The sequence below is a fragment of the Anomaloglossus baeobatrachus genome, chromosome 1 (genome assembly GCF_048569485.1).
Source record: "Anomaloglossus baeobatrachus isolate aAnoBae1 chromosome 1, aAnoBae1.hap1, whole genome shotgun sequence".
NCBI lineage: Eukaryota > Metazoa > Chordata > Amphibia > Anura > Aromobatidae > Anomaloglossus > Anomaloglossus baeobatrachus.
The window spans coordinates 954,747,285-954,753,284 of NC_134353.1; the positions used below are offsets into that span (position 1 = coordinate 954,747,285).

Genomic DNA, 6,000 nt, shown 5'->3' on the forward strand with positions numbered 1-6,000 from the left:
CCACGATTGTGGTGGAAGGGGGCATAGGCGTGGTGTTTGAGGTGTACGTGGGGAAGGCGCTAATGTTCCTGCAAGCTCTATTATTATTATATTTATTATTATAGTGCCATTAATTCCATGGTGCTTTACAAGTGAAAAAGTGTATACATAAAAACCAGTACAACAATCATTAACAGTACAAAACAGACTGGTACAGGAGGAGAGGACCCTGCCCGCGAGGGCTCACAGTCTACAGGGAAAGGGTGAGGGTACAATAGGTGAGGACAGAGCTGGTTGCGCAATGGTGTAGTGGACTGAGGGTTATTGTAGGTTGTAGGCTTGTTGGAAGAGGTGGGTCTTAGGTTCCTCTTGAAGCTTTTCACGGTAGGAGAGAGTCTGATATGCTGGGGTAGAGCGTTCCAGAGTATGGATGAGGCACAAGAGAAATCTTGCATGCGATTGTGGAAAGAGGAGATAAGAGAGGAGTAGAGAAGGAGATCTTGAGAGGATCTGAGGTTTGGTGCAGGTAGGTACCGGGAGAGTAGGTCACAGATGTAAGGAGGAGACAGGTTGTGGATGGCTTTGTAGGTTATTGTTAATGTTTTGAACTGGAGTCTTTGGGCAATGGGAAGCCAGTGAAGGGATTGGCACAGTGGCGAGGTTGGGAAATAGCGAGGGGAGAGGTGGATCAAGCTGGCTGCAGAGTTCAGGATAGATTGGAGGGGTGCAAGAGTGTTGGAGGGGAGGCCAGAGAGCAGGAGGTTGCAGTAATCGAGGTGGGAGATGATGAAGGCATGCACTAATGTTTTTGCTGATTCTTGGTTAATGAAGGTACGGATCCGGGAGATATTTTTGAGTTGTAGTCGGCATGATGTGAAGAGGGCTTGAATGTGTGGCTTGAAGGATAGAGCAGAGTCGACGGTTACGCCAAGGCAACGAGCTTGTGAGACTGGGGAGAGTGAGCAGCCATCAACTTGGATGGATAGGCTTGGTGGAGGAGTTGAATGAGGAGGAGGAAAGACAATTAATTCTGTTTTCTCCATGTTAAGCTTTAGGAATCGCGCAGAGAAGAAAGGTGAAATAGCAGAGACGTTGTGGGATTCTGGTTAGTAAGGAGGTAATGTCAGGTCCAGAGAGATAACACACAGATCTATCAGCATAGAGATGATACTGAAAGCCTTGGGACTCTATGAGCTGTCCCAGGCTGAAGGTGTAGATGGAGAACAGCAGGGGTCCAAGAACTGAACCTTGGGGGACACCAACGGATAGAGGGTGGGATGAGGTGGTGGGAGACGCTGAAAGTTCGGTCGGTTAGGTATGAAGAGATCCAAGATAGGGCCAAGTCTGTGATGCCCAGAGAGGAGAAAATCTGTAATAGGCGGGAGTGGTCTACTGTGTCGAAGGCAGAGGACAGGTCCAGGAGGAGGAGGACACAGCAGTGTCGCTTGGCTTTGGCAGTTAGTAGGTCATTGGTGACTTTAGTTAGGGCAGTTTCTGTAGAGTGATGCAGCCGTAAGCCAGATTGTAGCTGGTCAAAGAGGGAGCAGGAGGAGAGTTGTAAGGACAGCACAAGATGGATATGCTGTTCCAGTAGTTTTGAGGCATAAGGGATATGGGGCCGTAGCTAGACACAGAGGATGGGTCAAGAGAGGGCTTTTTAAGGATGGGTGTGATCGAAGCATGTTTAAAGCATGAAGGGAATACACCAGTTGATAGTGATAGGTTGGATAGATGGGTTAGGGCTGGGATGAGGACTGCGGTGATGTTGGGGATGAGGTGCGATGGGAGCGGGTCAAGTGCACAGGGCATGTCCTATCCAAAGACAACTGACGGCTTCTGTTACCGGGCGGGCTACTCCGCTCCTTTTCTTTGGTAGCCTCACAGTGGTATGACTTGTAGATGAGGGCCAGATAGAACATGTGCTACAATGGACAGCAAGCACTGCATCAAGTGGCCACTCCTCCTCTTCCTCAACATCACACACAGTACAGTCTTCAGAAGTAGCACCCCAATTTCTCTTGTTCTCACCGTGTCACAACTCTCCAACCATCCAGTGACTGTGGGGAATCACAGATGAGCGAGTCTTCAGAGCTGTTCACACATTCTATCCCATGACTATCAGAGGGTTTTCCAAAGATTCCCAGACTCGAGGAGGAAAGCATCTGCACTGATGCCCACAATCTTTGTCAATTGAAACTGGGCCCAGACAAAATTGTGTGCGAGCATGATCCAAACCCTCGCCAACAGACGCTATCCCCCGGGGGTGGAGGTGATGATGTTGATACTCGGATACCTGAGGAGCACGCTTAATGTACTGTGCTGTGAAGGCAGGAAGACGAGGAAGAATGACTCTCAGGGCGAGTAGTGGGACAACAGCGAGGATGATGATGAGGTTGTAGATCCCACTTGGTGTGAATCCAGAGACATGCAGCCGAGTAGCTCAGGAGAGGAGGAAGACGAGGAGGTTACATTGCCGCTTTCCGAGCAAACTCGTAGTAATGCAACCACGCCAAGCGCTTCATTCTCAGCCAAAACCTGTGGGTATGCAGTTCGCAGGAGGGGTTGCATAGCCTGGGGTTTTTATTTATTTTTTTTTTTTGAGATTGCAAAGAATGACCCAACTTACATTATCTGCCAACTTTGTTAAAAAAAAACAACAAATCGGTAGAGGCAGAAATTTCAATAATTTGACTTCTACCTGAATGAAACTGCACATCCTCAACCTACATGAGTTATTCTGGGAATTTTACTGCACTAAAACACCTTGCTTACTACCGGCCACCACATCAACTCTGTCTGCTGCTTCTGCCTCCTCCATTACCGTGGCAAGTGTTCTCAGATAGGTCTCCGGCCGCAGAGCCTCCACTTGTGTTCCCGCTACAGTCAGGGTGAGTGAGAGCCTATAGCCTGTTACGGAAATGGACATGCCAGGTGCTTTTGACGGATGTCAGACACAGAGCAAACCACATCTTTCTCAACCCACCATAACATCTCCACCTAGGCCTCCCTCACAGTCCATCAGTTTGTTGGCCACTGAAATGCTGCCTTTCCACCTTGTGGACAGAGTTGGTTTCTGAAAGTTGATGGCCATCGCAGTCCTCCAGTTGAAAATATTTCTCTAATAAAGCTGTGGCAGAACCAGACCAGTGTGTCGCAGGAAACATTGCCTGTTCCCTGGAAGACTCTGTGACTGCCAGGGTGCATTTCACCACTGACACCTGGACGAGCAAGCATGGCCAGGGGCGTCACGTCTCGCTCACTGGGTGATTCTGGTGGCTGCTGGGGCAAGGGGCTGCTCCACAAGTCCTGGAATCTCCAAGGCTTGCGGGACTAACCTCTGTATCTATCACTTCCTCCACTGCTTCTGCTTCCTTCACCTCTTTTAGGGCCTCCACCTGCGCTCTCAATCTCTACCTTAAAGGGGTGGTTCACCCATTTTTTTTATTTTCTGTCGAAGTTCTACTTACAATTCTAGGTATTTTCTCCATTGGCTTGTATTTCCATTTCTGGCACTGAGCGGCGCTATGCTGCACGCTCAGTGCCGGTCACATGACCCCCTGGAGCTGTGGCCGCCGGCATCCTCTGACGTCCCGGCATTTCCGGGCTCTCAAACAAGACGGGTACGTCACAGGATGCCGGCAGCACTCAGATTGAGTGACAGGGCTGTGGGCGGTGACTACCGCACATCACAGCTCAGCATCGAGGGGAGGATCCGGAGGACGTCAGTGTGGAGCCGGAAGCGTCCTGCAGATGGTGAGGCACGGGGCGCCAGTGTGCAGTACAGGGCGGGGGTCTTCAGCTGAATCCCCCCTGCACGTAAGTATGTGATCACACTGTCCACCCGCCCGCTCTGCTGCGATGTCAGGAGAGCGGCCGGTGTCGGGCAGTGTGATCTTCTGCTCCTCCCAGCAGCAAGACGCTGACAGGCATGTCACCGCTGTGCTCTGCCATCTGTCCTGCTGCATGGGACCAACTGTCTGCACTCTGTCACCTGCACCACAAGTCACAGAGTGGAGACAGTTGGTGACAGAGCACCTCTGCCCCCCCCCTCTTCTTTCCCCACTCTCTTCTCCCCCCCTCTCTCTCTTCTCCCCTCCTCTCTCTCTTCTCCCCCCCTCTCTCTCTTCTCCCCCCCTCTCTCTCTTCTCCCCCCCCTCTCTCTTCTCTCCCCCCCCTCTCTCTTCTCTCCCCCCCCTCTCTCTTCTCTCCCCCCTCTCTCTCTTCTCCCCCCCTCTCTCTCTCTTCCCCCCCCTCTCTCTCTCTCTTCCCCCCCTCTCTCTTCTCCCCCCTCTCTCTTCTCCCCCCTCTCTCTCTTCTCCCCCCCCTCTCTCTCTTCTCCCCCCCCTCTCTCTCTTCTCCCCCCCCTCTCTCTCTTCTCCCCCCCCTCTCTCTTCTCCCCCCCTCGCTCTCTTCTCCCCCCCTCGCTCTCTTCTCCCCCCCTCGCTCTCTTCTCCCCCCCTCGCTCTCTTCTCCCCCCCTCGCTCTCTTCTCCCCCCCTCTCTCTCTTCTCCCCCCCCTCTCTTCTCCCCCCCCCCTCTCTCTTCTCCCCCCCTCTCTCTTCTCCCCCCCTCTCTCTCTTCTCCCCCCCTCTCTCTTCTCCCCCCCTCTCTCTTCTCCCCCCCTCTCTCTTCTCCCCCCCTCTCTCTTCCCCCCCTCTCTCTCTTCTCCCCCCCTCTCTCTCTTCTCCCCCCCTCTCTCTCTTCTCCCCCCTCTCTCTCTTCTCCCCCCTCTCTCTCTTCTCCCCCCTCTCTCTCTTCTCCCCCCTCTCTCTCTTCTCCCCCCTCTCTCTCTTCTCCCCCCCTCTCTCTCTCTCTTCTCCCCCCCGCTCGCTCTCTTCTCCCCCCCCCGCTCGCTCTCTTCTCCCCCCCCCGCTCGCTCTCTTCTCCCCCCCCCGCTCGCTCTCTTCTCCCCCCCCCGCTCGCTCTCTTCTCCCCCCCCCCGCTCGCTCTCTTCTCCCCCCCCCCCGCTTGCTCTCTTCTCCCCCCCCCGCTCGCTCTCTTTTCCTCGCTTTCTCCTGGCATGGTCAGTACAGAAATCTCTCCATCGTGGAGGGGTGAGAGGGAGTAATAAACATGGAGTCCCTACTGTGTCTGTGTATTTATTTCTAATAAAGTATTTTTCTCTGTGTGATGTCTTTTTTTTTTTTCAAAACCCTTTGTTGGAGATTCTTAATGGCCAGGTTAAACTTGGCCTGACATTAAGAATCTCGGGCTTTATACCAGCTGGTAAAACATAGCTGGTATTAACCCCTTATTACCCAGCGTGCCACCTGCCACCAGGGCCACTGGAAGAGTTGGATACAGCGCCTGAAGATGGCGATTCTATGAAAGCGCCATTTTCTGGGGCAGCTGTGGACTGCAATTCGCAGTGGGGGGCCCAGAACGTTTGGGCACCCTGCACTGTGGATTCCAATCCCCAGCTGCCTAGTTGTACCTGGCTGGACTCAAAAATTTGGTGAAGCCCACATCATTTTTTTTTTTTTTTTAATTATTTCATGAAATTCATGAAAAAAAAGGGCTTCTCTATATTTTTGGTTCCCAGCCGGGTACAACTAGGCAGCTGGGGGTTGGGGGCAGCCCGTAGCTGCCTGCTGTACCTGGCTAGCATACAAAAATATGGCGAAGCCCACGTCATTTTCTTAAAAACGTTTTCAGGGAAAAACCTTTATAAAAAAAAAAATGCTTCCCTGCATTTCTATTGCCAGTGAAAGTAACACCAAGCAGCGGGGGCTAGCAGCCAGTAGCTGCTTTGGTTACCCTTAGCAATAGAAAATGCAGCGGGAGCCCACAAACAATGTGATTTTTTTGTTTTTTTATTTTTAATGAATTTTTTTTTAAAAAAATCGGCATGGGCTTCGCCCATCGAGCACCAGAGCATTTTACTGCTCAATTCATCCCAAGTAATCAGATGACTCCAGTGTCGGCCGATTACTTGTTCTGTGTCCCCCTGCATCCATCGCAGCGTGTACGGGCTGTGAGGTCAGCGGAGTGGAGACAGTGACATGCTCTGCTCTGACACATA

At 52.2% G+C, this 6,000-nt stretch overlaps 1 protein-coding gene and 1 pseudogene across 1 annotated transcript in view; one reads left to right on the top strand and one right to left on the bottom strand.

Annotated features, from left to right (window-relative positions):
• The window catches only part of LOC142260531 (uncharacterized), a 413,103-nt pseudogene that overhangs the window by 143,193 nt on the left and 263,910 nt on the right, over positions 1–6,000 (bottom strand).
• LOC142257404 (uncharacterized) overlaps positions 1–6,000 on the top strand; it is an 88,444-nt gene that overhangs the window by 6,585 nt on the left and 75,859 nt on the right. The gene's annotated exons all lie outside the window — the stretch shown is intronic.